The sequence below is a fragment of the Anolis carolinensis genome, chromosome X (genome assembly GCF_035594765.1).
Source record: "Anolis carolinensis isolate JA03-04 chromosome X, rAnoCar3.1.pri, whole genome shotgun sequence".
Classification (NCBI taxonomy): Eukaryota; Metazoa; Chordata; class Lepidosauria; order Squamata; family Dactyloidae; genus Anolis; species Anolis carolinensis.
This window is the reverse complement of record NC_085847.1, coordinates 9,869,025-9,892,596: the sequence shown is the minus strand read 5'-3', so window position 1 is coordinate 9,892,596 and position 23,572 is coordinate 9,869,025. Positions and strand designations below refer to the sequence as shown.

At 41.2% G+C, this 23,572-nt stretch overlaps 1 protein-coding gene and 1 long non-coding RNA gene across 2 annotated transcripts in view; one reads left to right on the top strand and one right to left on the bottom strand.

Moving 5' to 3' along the window:
- tmem132b (transmembrane protein 132B) overlaps positions 1 to 23,572 on the bottom strand; it is a 272,960-nt gene that overhangs the window by 198,280 nt on the left and 51,108 nt on the right. The gene's annotated exons all lie outside the window — the stretch shown is intronic.
- Positions 14,234 to 15,893, top strand: LOC134292883 (uncharacterized). The gene is made up of 2 exons (XR_009999994.1): positions 14,234 to 14,386; positions 15,390 to 15,893. It is a non-coding gene; the product is annotated as an uncharacterized LOC134292883 (long non-coding RNA).

Sequence of the window (23,572 nt, the reverse complement as noted above, 5' to 3'; positions counted from 1 at the left end):
GGAGGTGAGACCGGGATGATGTTTTTGGAACCCACTCTGCACGGAAACAAGGGTCTTACCCCAATGTCGTCACCCCTGACAGATGTTACACTAACACAAATGGGATGTATCACTGTATCCAGATCAAATATTTCAAAGCTTTCAGAACGCTAGTGCTTCACCAAACTACGCATCCCAGGATTCCATAGCATAGAACCATTTGCAGCTAAAGTGGTGCCAAACTGCACAGTGTTGTTGCAACATTTGAGGGTTAAATGCATTACCCAAAATCCTGGAAGCTTCTGACATTCGTCCTTTGTGTCATCACTTCCAAATTCTCTTGTCCGGTCAAGGAACCCGAGTGAAACCCTCTGTGATACAAAATAACGTCCCTCCACGCCACCGACTCGCTCCGTCCCAAGCATTATGGAGTTGTCTTTGCCATTGCAAAGTACACATATTCCTATTATCCTTTCCAGATTAGCCAAATGAAGATCAATGTACCTATAAAACCCAATGACATGTTAATGCAAACCTTAAAAAAGATAAAATGCCTTTTATCTCAGTCTTAGGAAAACCTAATAAAGAATTAACAGTCCATGAAGCCATGGAATTTCACTCAAGGCTTTGCTTTATGTTAGGATTCTCACCCCATTAATTTCTGACAGACAGGTTTTTCCACCGACGTTGGAAGAGGCCGGCTAGCATGGCACACGCAGGGCCAATGAGTCATTAAAAATCCAGCCGATCTGGGCTGTCAGGGCTAAGCACAGATGGCAGCCGCTCAACCACCTCGGCTGGCTTGAAAAAAGGAACGCTTCCAAGATCCATTCACACACACACCCTTATTAAATTTGAGGAAAGTATTCCATCCTTTACTCTTAAAGGGTATTATTCCTCAACTCTACCATCCGCCGAGGCCCTCCGAGTGATCGACAGTACAATATATTCAAAATGCTTTGCAAAAGGATTCAAAAACCATTTGAAAACCAACCTCTTCCATGTCTCCCAAGCCCCATTGATCTCCTGTTGCCACCACCTATTTCAGTATAGGCATGCCAACATAAGGAGTCAACCAACTTTTGTGCAAAAGTGTAAATCAACAGGTAAAAATCGTGTCTCTTTGATGCATGTTCAATTCTGTAATATTTATTTATTATTTATTTATTTGCTACATTTATATGCCGCCCTTCTCACCCCAAAGGGGACTCAGAGCGGCTTACAAATTTAATTTGCATACAATATTATATTATTAGCATAGCACAATACTGGCAATAAATTACTATATTATTATTATTATTAACATTGAGGTTGGGTGGCCATCTCTCAGGGGTGCTTTGCTTGTGCTTTTGGTGCACAAAGGCAGATTGGGGTTGGATTAAATGTCCCAAGGGGTCTCTTCCAACCCTCTTTATTATTACTACTACTACTACTATTATTATTATTATTATTATTATTATTAACATTGAGGCTGGGTGGCCATCTCTTAGGGGTGCTTTGCTTGTGCTTTTGGTGCACAAAGGCAGAATGGGGCTGGACTAAATGATCCAAGGGGTCTCTTCCAACCCTCTTTATTATTACTACTACTACTACTACTATTATTATTATTATTATTATTATTATTATTAACATTGAGGCTGGGTGGCCATCTGTCAGGGGTGCTTTGCTTGTGCTTTTGGTGCACAAAGGCAGAACGTGGTTGAATTAAATGGCCCAAAGGGTCTCTTCCAACCCTCTTTATTATTATTATTATTACTACTATTATTATTATTATTAATATTGAAGCTGGGTGGCCATCTCTCAGGGGTGCTTTGCTTGTGCTTTTGGTGCACAAAGCCAGAATGGGGTTGGACTAAATGGCCCAAAGGGTATCTTCCAACCCTCTATTATATTATTAGTATTATTATTATTATTATTATTATTATTATTATTATTATTATTATTATTATTTTATTATGACACAGCAAACAAGATAGATATGCTGGATTTCGTATCACAAAATCACAAGTCGGACACTTCCCAAGTGTCTAGGACTGTGTGATGCATTTTCGGATGATGCGTGCAGATCCCAGCAGGGTGGCCTTTTGCAGTTGGCAGATCGTGATTTTGTCAATGTCTATTTTTTATTATTATTATTATTGTTGTTGTTGTTGTTGTTGTTGTTGTTATTATTATTATTATTATTATTATTATTATTATTATTATTATTATTATTATTATTGCTTGGTGGCCAACTATAATCCGGCCCTCCAACGGTCTGAGGGATTGTGAACTGGCCCCCTGTTTTAAAAGTTTGGGGACCCCTCCTCTAGAATCCTGGAAGTTGTAGTTTGCTGAGGCACCAGCACTTTGTGTCAGAGAAAGTTAAAGAACTTGTAAAACTCGTATAAAACCATAGCAATTGAGCCATGGCAGCCAAAGTGGTGTCAAACGTGAACAAGCCCCCTCTCCCCTGATGGAAGGAATCTTTCTGATGAACTCTGGCGGAATGCATGCCAAAGACAGAAATCAATCCAATGAGCACCAAAGCATGCCGAAACTCAAATCCATGATGATGACCAGCGTGCATCCATTTCCCCAGAGAGGAGGTTATGTGTTGATTTTATCATCTCTTACCTTGACAAGCAATATAGAACTCTCATTTCGGGGAGAGAGAAAAAAACAAATCTGCGTAATCAGTGGTTTGGTTCACAGAGTTTGCTTGTTGCGATAACATTTAAAAGTGTCATCGTAGCAACGCTGCCAAAGAGCCACAAACTGTTAGCTGAATCTATTTTTCAGAGGAATGCAGTCAGATATCAGTGTGGGAGGAATCAATTCCAGAATTCACTGACAGCTTTTTTTTCTTATAATTTTTCTTTTTCTCTCTCGCACACGCAGACACACACACACACACAAATCCCCTAGCAACTCCGAGTCTAGCAAGGCTGGAAGCTGGCATTCCACTTCATGCTAGGTTTCTATCAAGGTCAGGTGTTCAAATCCCATGAACTTCTACCAGAAGTGCAGTTGAAGGAAGGACTGGAAGACATCTATCGAGAGTTTGCACATTTACAGCTCCAGAAAAGCACTGACAACTCTGCATGTTTTCTGTGGTGGAATCAAGCATCCCAATGCCATTTTTAAAAACTTAACTTCCATAACAACAATGTTGTTGTTGTTGATGATGATTATGATGGTGTATTTTGGCGTAAGGGTGAAATGTTGATTCAAGTGTTTTTGCTGTTCGGTTTTTGCAACTGTGTATTCTGGCATGCTTTCCAGCAGCACACGGGTTAATGGCAGGCCAGCTTGAATGATAGCCTGCCTAGCCAATAGGTCAAGCCTTCCGGTCTCAGAAGTGCAGACAGGACGTTCGTCATTCTGCTATGGAATGTGGGAGTTGGCAGAAGAGCTTCGCTGACAATCAGCAAAGAGAGAGGACATGCTTTGCCTTGCTTAAGGAAGCATAGGTCCTATGAGCGATGGACTTTGTAGTTGTAAATAGTTTGTATATAATAAAGCCTTGGAACCACTGGGAAACAGCTGAATTACGACTGTGGTGTCATTTGTCAGTGCTGCTTAGCTTAAGCAGTCTGACAGATGATGGATTGGTTCAGAGTTGACTAACCCCCTGGCAGATGTGTCTTCAGACTGTTTCCAATTTATGGTAATCCTACGGCAATTCTATTGTGATGTATTCTTTGCAAGGGATGTTCCTTGACTTTCTTCTGAGGCTAAGACAGCATGACTTGCCCAAGGTCGCCCAGGACATGATCACGGACACTTATACCCCGTCTCTGATGCTCTTTGCCTATGAATGCCTATGAGTACTATCACGTGATGCAAGAACCATTCTGTCAGTCCCTCGTAGGCAAAGAATCTGCCGTGAGTACTTATTGGAAAACGGGAAACAATCAACTTATTTATTTATTGTATCAGAAGCGAATTGAGGGTACAGTTACAATGTATTTTAAAACACAAACAAAGTTAAAACTTGGCACTATACTAGATTTCCTTTGGCTATAAGCTGGCCACTTGGAATGTCTCTGGTGTTGCTGTGAGAAAGTCCTCCACTGTGCATGTGGCAGGGCTCAGGCTCCATTGTAGTCAGTGGTCTGTGGTTTACTCTTCTCCATACTTGCATGTCATGCACTCCACTTTGTAGCCCCATTTCCTAAGAATGGCTTGTTTGTTCGTTCGTCTAAGCTGGATAGGGGGGAGATTGAGACAGAGAGCCATTTGTGTCTCAATTTAACCCTCACATTGATAAGGGTTATGGGCCCAGCACGCTTCCACTGTGCAACTCTGCTGCGCAGCGGAAGTGTGCTGGGCCCATAACCCTTATTGATATGGCTCTGCATCTCATGGTGCCAGAGCACAGTCTGTTCAGTGCCTTCCAAGTCTCTCATGTGGTATCAGGGGACATGAGAGAAGCTTCCCCACAGGATCATAACACATCCAGGCATACGCTAGGGAAAGTCTCTCACACCAGAAGCGACTTGAAGTGCGCAACCAACCAAACAATCAACTGCAATCATCTTTCATTTCCATGTGTAGGTCAGAAGCAGTTTTTTTATGTGTGATGGGTAGATCTGACTGCAGTTTGCCGACTATGTCAGTGCCGTGTCTTTGATTCTCCTTTGTCCAAACAGTCAGAAATACATTTCCGGTGGAGAAAGACCACGAGTAATGGCAAAAAATGTTTCCCATTTTCCCATTATGGCTTCCTTTTTATTTTTAAGTATTTCAGAACTCTGCAGGAACAAAAAGACGTTGCGACGTCTCTCCATTGGGACAAAAGAACAGAACTACGCAAAAAGTAAAATCCAAAAAGGAGGAGCAAGACAGTGATGCAGGAGAACCTTGGGAAATATCAAGTCAGGTGAAAGGGAAAGGAATATTCTGAGTATAAGCATGATTGCTGGCTGGCAGCCTGAACGAAAATATTCCATACAATGTGGAATGTTTTCTTCGAACAAGAGAAAAGGTTACTGGCACGGTGCCTTGTCTGCCTGGCTCCCAGAGAGATTTCACCATTCGCCAGTGTTGGTGCGAGGTTGCCAGAAGATGCGGACCCCAAATCACTGAAACATGGCTCTGCTCCTATGAACAATTCACATCCAACTCCCTAGTTTGAAAAGACCCGCGCCCTTGCTCTGTTTTTGAAAAGAGAAAAGGAAAATTAACTTTTCTGTGGCGGCAGAAAAGGAAAGAGATGACTGCATTCCTCGAAAATGCACTACCCACATCGTCTCCAGGGAATTTCAGAGAAACACCGAGGAGCACATATTTACCAGCACCAGGGCACAAATGAATCCTTTCTTTTTTTTCCTTTCAAGAAGAAGAAAAAAAATATCTCTCCAATCCTCGCCTTCAGCAACAGATGTGCGAGACAGGTGCTCAAACACAGAAGGGCAAACGAAGCGGAGGAGTACAAACCTGTCAATCAAAACTACTAAAGCAAGACCACAGGTGTGGGGCTTTGACTTTGGCAATGACCCTCCGTCGCAACACTGGGTTTGATTGGCTGTCATCGAGATACTTTGAAGGACAAGGACACCGCCACTGATCTTCCTGCAACTCTGACAGAAGAGACACAACTGTCTACCAAGGTCTGACCAGGGTCCCCTGAGTTCACAGCAGAAACTCCGTCCTGGAAGATCTGCTACGTCAATTGGAAACAAAGAAAAATGCCTTCTGAAAGCTAAGAAGCAAGATCCATTGGTTTTCGCACAAACTGACTCCTTAGGACATAGTATCATCAAGTTGGAAGAGACCACAAGGGCTATCCAGTCCAACACTCAGCCATGCAGGAATACACACATTCAAAGTATGGTTGGGTGTAAAATAGTGGAAAATGTAGCATTAAATCTTTGCCTAGTTTGCGACACATTACCAAAAGCTTCTAACAGCAGCAACAATAGAACCACGAGGCTATAGCACAGCTGGTTAGTAGCCAGCAGCAATAAATCACCACTGACCAAGAGGTTGTTGATTCAAAGCCTGGGTTGGGGTTAAGCTTACGACCGTTAATAGCCTAGCTTGCTGCCCACCTAAGCAGCTCGAAAACAGCTATGTCTGTAAGTAGAGAATTCTAGGTACCGCTTAATGCGGGGAGGCTAATTTAACTTAATTTATGACACCATAAAACTGCCGGCGGCGTGCGAAGAACATGAGGAAGTACTGGGTTGTTGTATGTTTTCCAGGCTGTATGGCCATGTTCTAGAAGTATTTTCTCCTCACGTTTCGCCCACATCCTCTGAGGATGCCTGCCATAGATGTGGGTGAAACGTCAGGAGAAAATACTTCTAGAACATGGCCATACAGTCCAGAAAACATACCACAACCCTGCAATCCCGGCCATGAAAGCCTTCGACAACACAATGAGGAAGTGCTACCATCAAAAAGGACTCGGCGTCACAGTGGATGATGAAGCGGCAGCTCCCCCTGTGGCCGGAATCGAGCATACTCTCATGAAGCCGGAAGCTGGAGAATGTTAAATAGCCTCTACTGTCCGTCTGTATATGTGGTATGTCCGGGCTGTGGCGCAGGCTGGAGAGCAAGCCAGCTGCAACCAGCTGCAATGAATCACTCTGACCAGGAGGTCATGAGTTCGAGGCCCGCTCGGAGCCTATGTTTGTCTTGTCTTTGTTCTATGTTAAAAGGCATTGAATGTTTGCCTATATGTGTAATGTGATCCACCCTGAGTCCCCTTCGGGGTGAGAAGGGCGGAATATAAATGCTGTAAATAAATAAATACAGAAATCGAACTATTCAGGACTACAAAACCATTCAGCCTGGATTTATGTGATGTTTTGCTGCACTAATAGATTTATAGTTTTATATGTAAACCAATATGTGCAAATTTCTTAAATACTGTTCCGACTGAAACAGATCAGCTCTGAGCACTCGGGAGGATGCTAATTCACTTTGAAACTGTTACCGCCTTGATGACATTTCAACACATTGCTATGCTTTTGAGACATACATTTATAATTTCACAAATGTACAAATGTAAAATTGACAGTGTAAAGCTGTCATCGCCAATATGCTTAGGGTGCTACACTGAAAAAAGGGACCTCTCCGTTGCTGTGTTTTATCTTCCAGTTTGTCTGTGTGTCATTGCAAAGCTAACTGTTATTCTATTTATTTACATAACAGAGATCTATCCTCTTCTTAGATGAGAGTTGTCAACGTCACATACATCTATATATATAAAAGAGTGATGGCATCAGGGCAGCGGACAAAACAACAAAACTGCAGGCCCCCCAACCTCGAAATTTGACAACACAACCCATCATTCACGGCTCTAGGTTGATACAAAGAAAAGAAAAGAAAAATAAAGTCCTAATTACAGGGAGAGGAATAATAGTTTTTATCCAATTGCTGCCACTTTGAAGGCTAAGCTCCGCCCACTTGGTCTCCTAGCAACCTACTCAGCCCAGGGGACAGGCACAGTTAGGCCTCACTTAGGCCTCTTCCACAGATTATCAGATTTGAACTGGATTATATGGCAGTGTAGACTCAAGGCCCTTCCACACAGCTATATTACCCATTTAGAATCTTATATTATCTGCTTTGCACTGGATTATCTTGACTCCACACTGCCATATAATCCACTTCAGTGTGCATACTAAACATAAAGACAACCATACAACAGACACTCAATACCACCACTACCTCAACAATTTCTTACCAACACCACCAGACAACGCCACAGCTAGTGGTTTATAAAATGCAGTTAGAGCCGACGTGGGGCTGTGAGTAGAGGACTCGGACCTCATCTGTACTACCATATAATGCAGTACAATGCAGTTAAACTGCATTATATGAGACTACACTGTCCATATAATGTTATATTACTGGAAATGCAACATTCAGGAAGCCTGCTCAGAGCGATGGCAGCAGCGATTGCCCTCACTTTGAATGGACATTGTAATGTTGTGTTTTTCAGCAACACAAGGCCATCTTCATCATTCTGTTTTGTAAGCTGTCTTCTCATTAAATATGTTGAAAGCATGACATACCTGAAATGCAACTGATTAATTACCTGGGCTGTCATTTGACGGAAACCACTTTGATCGATTGACAGTCATATATGAAATGGTTCCTAACTAGTCCGTATTATGTCTTTTTTTTTGCATGCACAAATCCTTCAATTAGGCCTGTAAAGGGGCCTATTTGCATGCAAGCGTAGTGCCAAAGGCACATTTTTCAGGCACAGAAGTTGCAAAAGATTCCTGCATGGCTAGAGTATTGGAAAGTCTCGGGGAAATTTCCCTGAGGGTAAGTGAAAGCACTTGGGACTTGAGCGAAGAAAAATAGCAGCAGCTGTTGTAGAATAGCTTGGGGCCATGCTCCAGAGAGCTTTACATGTAACTGAGAACAATTCACAATGTTTCCGACCAGTGTGACAAACGCTGGGAGAATCTGATGGGAGGAAAGGTGGAAAAAGTATACTCGTATATATCCTCCCCCTTGTTCTCGGCACGTTCAGAATTTAGGCTGGAATCCTGTTAGGGTATTGTGCTGCTGGAAAGGGATAAAAGTTGGAGGTGCAGAAGTCCTGAACGAAGTCAAGCATTGTTATGAGTTATGCTCAATAGATACGAATTGCAAGGAAACTTTGATGTGTTAGCCCAGGGGTCCGAAAACTTTTAAAGTGGAGGGCCGGTTCATGGTCCCTCAGATTGTTGAGGGGCCGAATTATCATTTGGGAAAAAAAAGAACAAATTCCTATGCACACTGTACATGTCTTATTTGTAGTCCAAAAAACAACAACATTTATTTATTTACTACACCTTGAAGGGGACTCAGCGAGGCTTACAAGTTGTATGTACATACAATATATTATATTATTAGCATAGCAGAATATTAGCATTATATATTACTATATTGCACTATACCACTATATTGTAATATTGTTAGTAATATTATATTAAATATATAATAACCAACATACAGTAAACCTATTTCAATGGGAAGTAAACCTATTTCAATGGGAAGGATTTCAATGGGAAGGATTTCAATGGGAAGTGTGGGCCTGCTTCTGGCCAATGAGATAGTCGAGTTAAGTAGGATTGTTGTTGTTGTTGTGTGCCTTCAAGTCATTTCAGACTTTGGGCGAGCCTAAGTCTAAAACTGAGGGCGGGGGCCAGGTAAATGGCCTTAGTTTGGGGACCCCTGTGTTAGCCTCTCATGACTGTCTGAACTTATTGTAAAAAGACATGTTGGCAGGATAGGGCGTGAAATACTGTTTCACTGTCCATCTTGGAAAATTGTCAAGCCTCATTTTAAAGTACAAACTAGATTTTTCCTTCCAAACCCCCTTCTCCTGCTGACAAGGAAATGGTCTCATTATTGCATTCAGGAGAACAATCAGTGCTTTAACTGTCTTGCTTACTTTACTGAACGGAGACCCTGCCACACTGGCTCGGCCGTGTATATTCCCCCACTTGCATGCAAGTCATAAAATTAAACTGGATTATATGGTCAGTGTAGACTGTGCTGATTACCTGTGTGAGGATGAGGCCATTTTTGCTACAGAAGAAGTGATGTCCTGTGGAGAACTCGAAGCAGAGATGTGCCAGACCAACTACTTTGTTGACGATATGGTTCCATTTGTGCCGAGCTCTCCATTTCTTGCTCTGCTTTTACCTTGTCTTAAGGCAAAGTGGAGCCCTCCTGGGGGTCTAATATCTTGTTGCTCCTTTTAGGAGGTGTTAAAAGGATGTGGTGTACTCAGGCTTGTAAGGTCTACTTTTTTTTCCTAACAGATGCCCAGTGGTCCATCTACCAGAGCCAGATGCAAAATAGTGGCTCAGGTGACAGCTGCCATATGCTAAGAATGAGTGAACAGGGTGCTTCTGAGCATATGCTCTGCGGAAAAATGTATGATCAATTCCAGAACCTCACATGGTTCTTCCAACCAATCCACGTCCTACTTCTGCATTTTTGAACAACCTCAATAAGCGGTGAAGAAAGAACCTTTTCCCATTATAATAATAACACTTTATTTATATTCTGCCCTATCTCCCCAAGGGAACTCAGGGCGGATCACAGTACACATAAATGGCAAACGTTCAATGCCGTTTGGACAGACAGAACAGAATTCAATGCTATTATCAGACATTTATTTACAGTAGAGTCTCACTTATCCAACATAAACAGGCCGGCAGAATGTTGGATAAGCGAATATGTTGGATAATAAGGAGGGATTAAGGAAAAGCCCATTAAACATCAAACTAGGTTATGATTTTACAAATTAAGCACCAAAACATCATGTTATACAACAAATTTGACAGAAAAAGTAGTTCAATACGCAGTAATGGTATGTAGTAATTACTGTATTTACGAATTTAGCACCAAAATATCACGATATATTGAAAACATTGTCTACAAAAATGCGTTGGATAATCCAGAACGTTGGATAAGCGAGTGTTGGATAAGTGAGACTCTACTGTAAATCAACTATGTCAACTTTTGACGAAGACTACTTATTTTTGGTCTCATGATTTAAAAGCAATATATTTTATGGGAGAGTAGGTGTATTTTTGGGCAACTGAAATAACACTTCTGAAGATCTGCTATATATTTTCTGCAGTGGTATATCTTTGTTCCTAACTGTTCATAGAGATAACCAGGTACATCAGTCTAACAACCGAGAACCCTAAGTGCATGAATACTAGTGGATAGTTACCAGTAAGAAGAAGACTGCTCAAACGAGTATCAGAAAGATCATATATATATATATATATATATATATATATATATATATATATATATATATAATCAATCAATCAATTTATTAATGCTCTGACCAATGGTCATATGCATTCACAGAGACAACATCAAACAAACATCTATACAAAACACTGTAAAATCCAACACTTAAAAGTAGGATGCAAGCAGGATAAAACAGAACATGTAAACTATACATTGTGAGGTGCAGCAGCACAAGTGCAACATGTGCTGGGAACTGCACAATTACCGGTAAAATGCCAATGTATAAGATCAGTCATTTAAAAAACATAAGAAAAAAACCGAGTATCAGGATGATCATCTATCTATCTATCTATCTATCTATCTATCTATCTATATATATATATATATATATATATATATATATATATATATGGGTAATGGAATCACGGCACCGTACAAAACAACTAAACTAAATGCCCCACAACCTCAAAAATTGACAGCACAACCTCTCATCCTTGCCTCTACGTTCATACAACAAAAAGAAAAGAAAAATAAAGTCCTAACCACAGCAACGCGTGGCCGGGCACAGCTAGTAGTTTACAAAAAGGTTACGATCTTGGACAAGGTCATGCCTTTCCAGTAGCTTATGATTATTCCAAATTGTGTGAATGCCAATTCATCTCCAAAAGTCTGGCTTTCCCAATACACAAGAGAGTCATGAACAGTCTCCTGGTGACTTGTTTTCATACTCGGCGTAACTGAAATCAGGAATGAAAGAGCAAGGAGAAAAATCGAATCAGTGTCTCGCTCTGTGATAGATACTCTCCAAAATGCTTTTCCCAAAAATGATTTCGTTCCACCGGAAGCCTGCGTCGTTTCACCTGCTACAAGAAAAGCGGTTTGGGGAGGAGGATTTTGCAAAGCAGTACAACAAAAGGGAAAGGAGGTTATTTAGGGCCTCTAAAAAACACCTTCCACTATCCATGCACTCAACCAAAAACCTCCCCCAACTACCTTTCAGCTTTAAAAACAACTCTGTAACAACTCTTTCTGCCCTTAAATAATGGCTTTCAGGCTTCTATATATGGCCAGGTATAAGAACTCCAGGTTTCCATAATCTCCATAGCAACATCAATACCACATACACAAAACCCCATCTTTTCCTCATTATCCAAACAAAGCTGAAGTAAACCTCTCCGATCAAATCCTAGTTTGACTCCGCGTCCTTCCGGAGGGATTGGAAACCTGTATCCTTCCCAAGGGTTAATCACACCAGTTTGGCTACACACCTGCCTGCATTTTTTATGAGCAGACAACATGGACAACATTTCCGTCCTTTCGACATTAATACCCACGAGCACACACGCTTTGCAAGTGTGAGAACATGGTATGCAAGATCATTCCTTTGTGTGCTTTGTCTGCTGCCCTGTTATTACCGCTGTCTGAGGCTTTGGCATGCTCCGAACTCAAAATGTTTTGCCAGCAATTTTAGGCTTTCAGCAAAAGCCGTGGGAGAGGAGCAATGAAAAGGGAACTGCGAGAATTCAGCTATATTTTTTTCCCCTGAAAAAGATCCTCAATTTTGCAACCTTATTCAAAGGTCGTCCCTAGAGCAAAGATGGGGGAAGTGTGCCACATGGGCCACATGCAACTCCAACCCCTATTTTTCACACTATCATCCCATTCAAGAAGCACTTTAAAAATATGAGTGGAACATCAGGCACAAATCATCAGCGGGGGAAAATGCACGAACTGCCACAAAATGATTGCCATAATAATAATAATAATAACAATAATAATAATAATAATAATAATCCACCTTACTGGGATCTGCACGCATTATTCACATGCCGATACATCACACAGCCCTAGACACTTGGGAAGTGTCCGACATGTGATCCAATACAACAGCCAGCAGAGTGTCTGCTGTGGACTCATCTTGTTGTGTTTCAAAGAAGAAGAAGAAGAAGAAGAAGAAGAAGAAGAAGAAGAAGAAGAAGAAGGAGGAGAAGGAGAAGGAGAAGGAGAAGGAGAAGGAGAAGGAGAAGGAGAAGGAGAAGGAGAAGGAGAAGGAGAAGGAGAAGGAGAAGGAGAAGGAGGAGAAGGAGAAGGAGAAGGAGAAGGAGAAGAAGAAGAAGAAGAAGAAGAAGAAGAAGAAGAAGAAGAAGAAGAAGAAGAAGAAGAAGAAGAAGAAGTATAACTTCAGGGTCCCATTGGTGAGCCATAGCCAGGTCTTCTCCTTATCAACATTTCCTTCAATTTTGTCAAGGAACTGCCCATGCAATGCTTTGTTGTGCCAGCTGTCAGCTCTAGTTTGTAGTGCGGTTTTCTTGTACTGATTCTTTGTCTGCTGTGCTTTGAGGAGTTTCTGATTTTTGACTTCAATCAAAGCAGGTTCGTCACTTTCCTTTACATATTCTGCCATGCTCGACTTGTGATTTTGTGATACGAAATCCAGCATATAGATCTCGTTTGCTGTGTCATACTCTGTCTTTGTGTCAATAATAGTATAACACAAATTCTCTCTTAGTGCTCAAGATCCTTTACACTGGAGATGGGGACTGAACTCAGAACCCCTTGCATACCAATGATGTACTTCACCACTAAGCAATGAAAATATGTTTTCATTGCTGTCAGCTCTAGTTTGTAGTGCGGTTTCTTGTACTGGTTCTTTGCCTGCTGTGCTTTGAGGAGTTTCTGATTTTTGACTTCAATCAAAGCAGGTTCTTCACTTTCCTTTACATATTCTGCCATGTTTGACTTGTGATTTTGTGATAGGAAATCCAGCATATAGATCTCGTTTGCTGTGTCATACTCTGTCTTTGTGTCAATAATAGTATAACACAAATTCTCTCTTAGTGCCATTGCTCAAGATCCTTTACACTGGAGATGAGGACTGAACCCAGAATCCCTTGCATACCAAGGATGTACTTCACCACTAAGCAATGAAAATATGTTTTCATTGCTGTCAGCTCTAGTTTGTAGTGCAGTCTTCTTGTACTGATTCTTTGTCTGTTCTGCTTTGAGGAGTTTCCGATTTTTGACTTCAATCAAAGCAGGTTCTTTACTTTCCTTTACATATTCTGCCATGTTTGACTTGTAATTTTGTGATACGAAATCCAGCATATAGATCTTGTTTGCTGTGTCATACTCTGTCTTTGTGTCAATAATAGTATAACTTAATTTTGCATACCAAGAATGTTTTTCGCCACTAAGCAATGAAAATATGTTTTCATTGCATAAGGGCAATGCAAGTCTACTGCAAGAGAACATGCAAGTCTACTGGTGACCCACCTGACTGCAACCCCCATCAATCCACAGCAGTCAAAGTGGGGTCAAGCTGCATTCATTAACAGTGTAGATGCACCCTGGATGTTCAGAAATGTGCAGATTACAGATATTTGAAAAAGAGTGAGAGAACTCACGGCTGGTGTGTTCTTTTGAAAACGCCTTTCTCTCGAGGGCGGGGATGGGGCACATTTCCATGACAACAATTCAATTAGCTATAGAAAGTGAAAACTCTCTCCCAGCCAACCTAAAGGGAAAGTGTATCTGTCATCATCAAGCACATACAGAGGAAGAAGGAGGGAGAGAAAGGAACGCAAAAGAAGAGGAGGAGTGACTAAGTAGAACTAGTTCAGATGAAATGCAAAAGCTCAATTATGCCACACAAATTGGCCACTTGGAAGCAGGTCTCAATCAGCAGGGAAAACAGTTGGAAGTAAGTACCTGAAGAGGTGGGAAAATAATCTTTGAGATGGGGGAGTAAAGGGGAGGGGGGTGGGAAATGCATTTTTCTTTCGGTTTTAACATATAATCTTTTAGTCTCCAGTCTTTTCAGACCCAGAACCCACATTCAGCTCCAACTGGGGTGAGCGGTGATCGATCTCCCATCTTTTGGAATGGATCTCTATCCATTTCGAAAATAAATCAGTACAACTCCCTGCATCCTTCACCCACCCACGCCCGGTCCCAAAAAATTGCTTTTGCCAAATCTTTCTTTAATTTTATTTATTTGCAGTATTTATATTTTGCCCTTCTCACCCTGAAGGGGACTCAGGGCGGATCACAATGCACACATCCATGGCAAAATTCAATGCCATTATCAGACATACCACGTATACAGACAGACATTAAGCGGTACCTAGAATTTTCTACTTACAGACACATCTGCTTTCGAGCTGCTTAGGTTGATAGCAAGCTAGGCTATTAACGGTCGGGAGCTTTACCCCTGACCCAGGCTTCGAACCAATGCCTCTCACTCCATATCTGGTTTAGAAAGATTGGGAGCTAAGGCGTGGGGGGCAATTATCATCATTGAAATATATAATAATATAATAATACTAACTGCAAAAGGCCACCCTATTGGGATCTGTGTGCATCATCCGAAAATACATCACACAGTCCTAGACACTTGGGAAGTGTTTGACTTGTGATTTTGTGATACGAAATCCAGCATATCTATCTTGTTTGCTGTGCCATACACTATAATAATAATAATAATAATAATAATAATAAGAGTAATAATAATAACTTCAGTGTCCCATTGGCAAGCTATAGCCAGGTCTTCTCCTTATCAACCTTTCCTTCAATTTTGTCAAGGAATTTTCCATGCAATGCTTTGTTGTGCCAGCTGTCAGCTCTAGTTTGTAGTGCAGTCTTCTTGTACTGATTCTTTGTCTGCTGTGCTTTGAGGAGTTTCTGATTTTTGACTTCAATCAAAGCAGGTTCTTCACATCATGGGACATCCAGGAGAGACCACTGATTCTGTGGGCATGGGACATCCAGAAGAGACCAATGACCCTGTGAGCATGGGGCATCCAGAAGAGACCACTAACACATTGCCATGAGACTCTACAATCACCCATCTTCTTGAAACACAGAAAATGGGTGACTGGAGTGTGGAAGGACCACAGTTGTGAGGTCCCCAAAACAGCCTCACGGCCATGTGCCATCCTGCCACTGTCCTTTGTCTACCGCTGAAATCAAAGATCATGAGAACTTAAGTCGTAGGCCCTCCATGGAGGCCTCTTTTCACATTTCCCAGCTCCACCTCTAAGTCTTCTAAGTTTCAGTGATTCTTTTTATATAAAGTTCCTCTGTTAACGAAACAAAAAAACCTGCGTATGCAACACCTGGCTCACGTGAAAGTGCAGATGAGACGACAATATTAGCAATTTGTATTTGAAGTCAAGGAAATATTAATACATTCTTAGCAATGTTGAAAATGGCTTGGCAGTCATGTCTCACACTGTTAAATTAATCCTTCGCGTCCTGGTTTTCACTTTCCCTCGTTCACTCTTTTTTTTTCCGCTCCTTATTGGAGTCATTTAACAAGGTGAAAACTCATTTCTTTCCCCTGCCTTCGTGTGCCCCATTGCCATGGCGACAGTTGTGAATCAGATATCAATGAAAAATACCCTTGTAACGGTGACACCACATGCTTCTCTGTTTTTGTTGCCAACAGCTCTAAAAAAATTATAAGAATCCACAGGAGTTCGGCAATTAGCTATATAAGTAGATTCGCCTTGATCTTCCTCTTTGGCAGAGACTGTCCAAATTAATCCTCTGATGTCCCACTTTTTCGCCGCTTTTGAAATGTCCAAGTTTCTCGTTCTGCTTCTCGCTTTCCCCCTTGGTCCTCAACTGATTTCAGCTGCTACAAACTGAATCCAGATTGCAAAAAAAAAACTTTCTTGGCAGACTAAACAGAGTCTTGCACTTTCCTGCAGGCTCAGGCAAAAGCAAACTACCGGTACTGCAAGCTCCTCATTTTGCCATCCTGTACTATATTGCAATGTTGCTTGTCTGTCCACAGACCTTCCAGTTCTCATCCCCGCAATGTTGGTTGTGCTATATTCTGTTTGGTTTCCCTCCTCCATGAAACGATGAAGGTTATACTACTCCCAAGGTTGCTCCTTAGGCTCATTTGTCTTTATTTCCATTTGGTAAGTAGCAGAGACGCCACCAAAGCTGACAAGCCTCTCTGGATTAACACATCCAGCAATTATGGCGGAAGAGGGAGGGATGAGTTAAAAGCACGCGGAGCTCGGCTTCCTTTAAATGAAAGGAAATACCAAGCATTTTTCAAAGCTGGGGTGAAGCTTCCATTTGCAAGACCAATGGCCCATATGATCACAGACATTAGTAGGCCTCCAGTGTAGCAGAAGAACAAATGAGGAAATCCCAGAAGGTCAACAGTTTTCTTAGATCGTGAGCAGGGCTTGTTTTCTTTATCATTAGTTACTTCATTGTGCAACTGGCTCCCAGGAAGCAGGCAAGAGTAGGCATGCAGTTTGGGTGGGCATGCGCCAGAGTCAAAGGGGCGCACCCCACCGTCACTCAGGTCCCCAACTCCCAGTCGGTCCCACGAATAAAAAGAATCAAGAAAAATCAAAAAGATTCAATTGTCATGCTGAATAGGGGAGGAGGAGCCGAGATTGGCTCCTGCTTACTTTCGTGTCGGGTGGGTTTTCATACCGAAGTACCGAAGGTACCGAAGAAAACGGAGGAAATGAAATCCGCGCACAACTCTAATGTATATACATTCTAGGACAGTGGTTCTCAACCTGTGGGTCCCCAGATGTTTTTGGCCTACAACTCCCAGAAATCCCAACCAGTTTACCAGCTGGGAGTTGAAGGCCAAAAACATCTGGGGACCCCAAGTTGAGAAACACTGTTCTAGGACTTCTTGCGCCCTTATGATAAACAGGGTAAGTAAGTAAGTAAGTAACTTTATTTTTCTACCCTGCCACCATCTCCCCGCAGGGACTCAGGGTGGCTAACACAGGACAACGGCCCGAAAACAGTAAACAAGTACAGTAGAGTCTCACTTATCCAACATAAACGGGCCGGCAGAAGCTTGGATAAGCGAATAACTTGGATAATAAGAAGGAATTAAGGAAAAGCCTATTAAACATCAAATTAGGTTACGATTTTACAATTAAGCACCAAAACATCATGTTATACAACAAATTTGACAGAAAAAGTAGTTCAATACGCAGTAATGTTATGTTGTAATTACTGTAGTTACGAATTTAGCACCAAAATATCACTATAAATTGAAAACATTGACTAAAAAAATGGTTTGGATAATCCAGAAGCTTGGATAAGTGAGGCTTGGATAAGTGAGACTCTACTGTACAACAATTAAAACATATTACAATGAATAAAACACAGTAAAATAACATTATGCAAACAATACATTACATTAAGCATAAAAGCCCATTAAAACATAAAGTAAGTAAAAGTAAAATAAAATAAAATGAACCACCAGAGGACAAAGTCCAACTATTTCTTGACCGTTGGGTGGGGATACACGTCCAATTTATTATAAGAACCGAGAACGATGCAGAAAAATATGTAAGTTAATTTTGGTCATGGGGAGTAATTACTCAAAAGTGCAATGAAAGAACCAAGTTTTCAATTGCTTTTTAAAAGAAGCAAGGGTGCCAAGCGATCTTTCAGTTGAACCCTGACTTTTTGGTTTTTGGACAACTTTTTCTTCCTTGTTTATAACCTTTGCCATCTTGTCTGGATTCCTACATTGCGTGGGCACAGACCTCCCATTTTTCATGTTGGAGGGTAAACAGTTACATGGCCACATAGTCCTACTATCACTTTTCCCATATTTTTTTTTGCTTCCTTAAGAGATTTGATCTTGTGTGTGTGGTCTAGAAATAGATTTATTCATGCAGCCTGTGCCATTTTTTTACAGACGAGCAGAACACATTTGTAAATGACTAGCTGTGCCCAGCCATGCGTTGCTGTGGCGAAGTCTGGTGGTATGGGAAATAAAGTATTGAGGAATTGGTGGTAGTTAAGTTAAAGAGTTAAGTCCATTATAAATGGGTTATATACCGTAGCTGTGTGGAAGGGCCTTGAGTTTACACTGCCATATAATCCAGTTAAAATCAGATTCAGTAGAGTCTCACTTATCCAACACTCGCTTATCCAACATTCTTCAACGCATTTTTGTAGACAATGTTTTCAATACATCATGATATTTTGGTACTAAATTCGTAAATACAGTAATTACTACATAGCATTACCATGAATTGAATGACTTTTTCTGTCAAATTTGTTGTATAACATGATGTTTTGGTGCTTAATTTGTGAAATCATAACCTAATTTGATGTTCAATAGGTTTTTCCTTAATCCCTCCTTATTATCCAACATATTCACTTATCCAACGTTCTGCCGGTCAGTTTATGTTGGATAAGTGAGACTCTACTGTAATCTGCATTTTATAGGCAGTGTGGAAGAGGCCTAAGTGAGGCCTAACTCTGCCTGTCCCCTGGACTGAGTGGGTTGCTAGGAGACCAAGTGGGCGGAGCTTAGCCTTCTAACTGGCAGCAATTGGATAAAAACAATTATTCCTCTCCCTCTAATTAGGACTTTATTTTACTTTCCTTTTTGTTGTATGAACGTAGAGGCATGGATGAGGGGTTGTGCTGGCAAGTTTAGTGTTTCTGGGATGTGTAGTTTTGTTGTTTTGTCCTAGGCCGAAATTTCGTTACCCTTTTATATATATAAAGAAACAACAGGGTCGCACCAGAAGTGGACCAATTGCAGTCCATGGACCACCTGCGGCCCACCGCTTTGGAGGGAGAAGCTTTCCACCAAGGCCTTTGCGACAGACAGATTCCCAGATCTTCCAGAGAACAGGAGGAAATGTCTTTAAAAAGAGAAAGCAAAGCACCCTGACACGTGGACAGAATATGCTGGTTTTGAAACTAGCGATACAAAAAGAATAAAACCTTTTCAAATCACATGGTTGATCCTAGGGGGGACAATTACGAGGAGATAAAAAGCAAAGTCTGCTGAGCCCAGGAAGATAGCTTTACAAGCTTTTTACAATTCATTAAGAAAAGCCGTCTGTGCGCTTGACAGTCACCTTGAATAGCGGTAGAGAAAGACAAGGGAGCGAAACGTTCATGAGAGGGAAGGAGGGAGAGAGATTAAGTACGAAGGAAGCCCATGGTTCTCCAAACTGCCCTCTGATAACTTGTCTACCATTCAGATTATTATTTTTTTCAAAAGGCTGCGGAGATAACTCGGATCTAATGAGGGTCCCCACCCACGTTTCCGGCAAGTACAACCTAAAACCAATCCAATGATCAACTGAACGGTGTCAGGGGAGAAGATTAGATGAACTTCATCCAAAACTGGACCTACGCTGCCATAGCACGCAGTTTGGATCTGCATTATATAGTCAGTGGAGACCCATATAGTGCAGTTAAACTGCACTATATGGGTCTCCACTGACTATATAATGCAGATCCAAACTGTACATAGTACAGTAGAGTCTCACTTATCCAACACTCACTTATCCAATGTTCTGGATTATCCAACGCATTTTTGTAGTCAATGTTTTCAATGCATCGTGATATTTTGGTGCTAAATTCGTAAATACAGTAATTACTACATAGCATTACTGTGTATTGAACTATTTTTTCTGTCAAATTTGTTGTATAACATGATGTTTTGGTGCTTAATTTGTAAAATGATAACCTAATTTGATGTTTAATAGGCTTTTGCTTAATCTCTCCTTATTATCCAACATATTCGCTTATCCAACGTTCTGCCGGCCCGTTTACGTTGGATAAGTGAGACTCTACTGTATTTATTTATTTATTTACAGCATTTATATTCCGCCCTTCTTTCCCGAAGGGGACTCAGGGCGGATCACATTACACATATAGGCAAACATTCAATGCCTTTTAACATAGAAGAAAGACAAGACAAACATAGGCTCCGAGCAGGCCTCGAACTCATGACCTCCTGGTCAGAGTGATTCATTGCACCTGGTTGCAGCTGGCTTGCTCTCCAGCCTGCGCCACAGCCCGGGCCGTGTAGATTCACGGCAGTGTAGATTCAGCCCAAGTCACTATCAACTCCGAAACTGGGTTTCTTATGATCTGGCAGATCTGCGCATTGCATGCTTGCAAGTCAAACATATCTACTGTAATAAGAGTTCTTATACCTCACAACCTTTGAGGATGCCTGCCATGGATGTGGGCGAAACGTGAGGAGAGAATGCTTCTGGAACATGGCCATACAGCCCGGGAAAAGGCACAACAATCCATTGATATTCTAGTTTCTTGATCAAGGAAGGATGCCAAGGGAGAGAGAGAATCCCAGGTCTGACATAGTTATCCCTAGCCATAACCCAGAGCCTTGGTGTGTTTTGATCCTGCAAGCCCACGGCATCGCCAGCGATGGCACTTCCCGGTATTTGTACGAACGCCAACCCTGCTGTCAAACGTTTGTCATCTTGTCATAGCAGACCTTTTAATTTGATTACTCATCCGCATCCTCAAATGCCAAGGCCAACCCTACCCTTAGGCAGAGTGAGGAAGCAGATTTTGTGTGTCATCCAAGGGGAGCCAAAAGTTGGCGACTGACTTTGTTATTATTGTATTTGTATCGCCCGGGATCAGGAAAGCTCTCTGTCAGGTTGCCAGCTTCATGTGCCAAAATAATTTGGCTGGCTGCGAGCACTATGCATATTGACTAGGATGAGCGGAAGACAGACTTTGCCGATTTGCCTCCGGGTACAATATGTCAGAGGTCAGGCATTTTTTGAGAAAAAAAGGGTTAAAGAGGATTTCCATCCTTGCCTTCTGCTTCCTCCATATTTCTTCATTAGTGCAAATTGCCTGTTAAATATCTCAGAATCCACATCAAACAGACATAGGCAGATGAGCCGAAAAGATACAACACAGTTTTCAGCAGAGACAATAAATAAAAGACCAAAGGCTCCTGCTTCATTCATATCTATATATATAAAAGAGTGATGGCATCAGGGCAGCGGACAAAACAACAAAACTACAGGCCCCCCAACCTCGAAATTTAACAACACAACCCATCATCCACGGCTCTAGGTTGATACAACAAAAAGAAAAGAAAAATAAAGTCCTAATTAGAGGGAGAGGAATAATTGTTTTTATCCAATTGCTGCCAGTTAGAGGGCTAAGCTCCGCCCACTTGGTCTCCTAGCAATGCACTCACCCCAGGGGACAGGCACAAGAGTTTGGAGAGACCCCTAAGGGCCATCCAACCCAACCCTTTCTACTATGCAGCAGGACACAATCCAAGCATTCACAACACATGGACAACGTATAAATACTATACAATACTACACAGGGACATAGACCCCCCCCTCTACCCTCACCACTTTCACAGTACACAAACAACCAAATGCATACTAAACATCAAGACAACCATACAACAGACATTCAGTACCACCACTACCTCAACAATTTCTCACCAACACCACCAGACAACGCCACAGCAACGTGTGGCTGGGCACAGCTAGTATATATATATATAATGAAAAGATTTTCATGAAAGGCTGAAATCGTAGCAAAAAAAGAACACTAAAGCCCACTCATCCAGAAATGTAAAAGGAAACGTGCCTCTGCGGGAGGCTGTGGTTTAGACCTGTATATGTTTACATCAGCTTTGACGGCATTCTTCTTTGACTGAAGTACAATACAAGGAAGGTACAAAAATATATATTGATTGCTGGATCATACAGATTCCTTGGGTAAAAGAAACAGCAATACATTAAAGTGTGGATTTCGGCAGGTGCACACGCCGAAAGCGTGACTTGAATATCCTCAAGGAAAGTGCGTGGGCATGGCTTCCAGCTTAGCAGCCTCTTACGCCACTGTTTTGATCATTTTTAAAATGTCCTGGCTCCTCCTCACACCTTCCCCCCCCCCCCCCCGGTCCTCAGCTTACTTCATTTGCTGCAAACTGAGTTCATAAAATAATAGACATTTGCACTCAACTAACTCAGAAAAGGATGGAGCAAAATCTTTCACTTCCCAACAAAACAAACTGATGCAGTCTCTCCTAGTTTGTTTGTTATTCCCCATTGATAAAGAACCTTTGCCATCTTAACCATACTGTGATGCAGGGGTCCCCAAACTAAGGCCCGGGGGCCGGATGCAGCCCTCCGAGGTCATTTACCTGGCCCCCGCCCTCAGTTTTATAATATAATATATTGTATATACATATAATATTGATAATAATATTATAATGTAATGCAATATAACCTAATAATAATACCATATAATAATATTAATTATATATTCTATATTACTACTAATAATATTACAGTATAGTGGTATAGTTCAATATAGTAATATATAATGCTAATATTGTGCTATGCTAATAATATAATATACTAGCTGTGCCCGGCCACGCGTTGCTGTGGCAAAGTGGTGGTGGTATTGGTTAAAAATTGTTGTGTAATTTTTATTTGACTTTATTTGCATTTTTAAATTAATTTTATTGTAAGTTATATTTTTATTTATTGTATTTTATTATTTTCTTGTATTATTTTTAGTTATTATAGTATTTTATTGTATCAATTTTTTAGTGTTTTTTATTATTTTTTATTGGGTTGCTAGGAGACCAAGTGGGAGGAGCTTAGCCTTCTAACTGGCAGCAATTGGATAAAAGCAATTATTCCTCTCCCTCTAATTAGGACTTTATTTTTCTTTTCTTTTTGTTGTATCAACCTAGAGGCGTGGATGATGGGTTGTGTTGTCAAATTTCGTGGTTGGAGGGCCTGTAATTTTGTTGTTTTGTGGGTCGCCATGATGCCATCATTCTTTTATATATATAGATTGTATGTACATATAATTTGTAAGCCACTCTGAGTCCCCTTTGGGGTGAGAAGGGTGTGATACAAATGTAGTAAATAAATGCAGTAAATAAATAATAAATACATTTTAGACTTAGGCTCACCCAAAGTCTGAAATGACTTGAAGGCACACAACAACAACAATAACAACAACAACAACAACCCTAATTAACTTGACTATCTCATTGGCCAGAAGCAGGACCACACTTCCCATTGAAATCCTGATAAATGTATGTTGGTTAAAATTG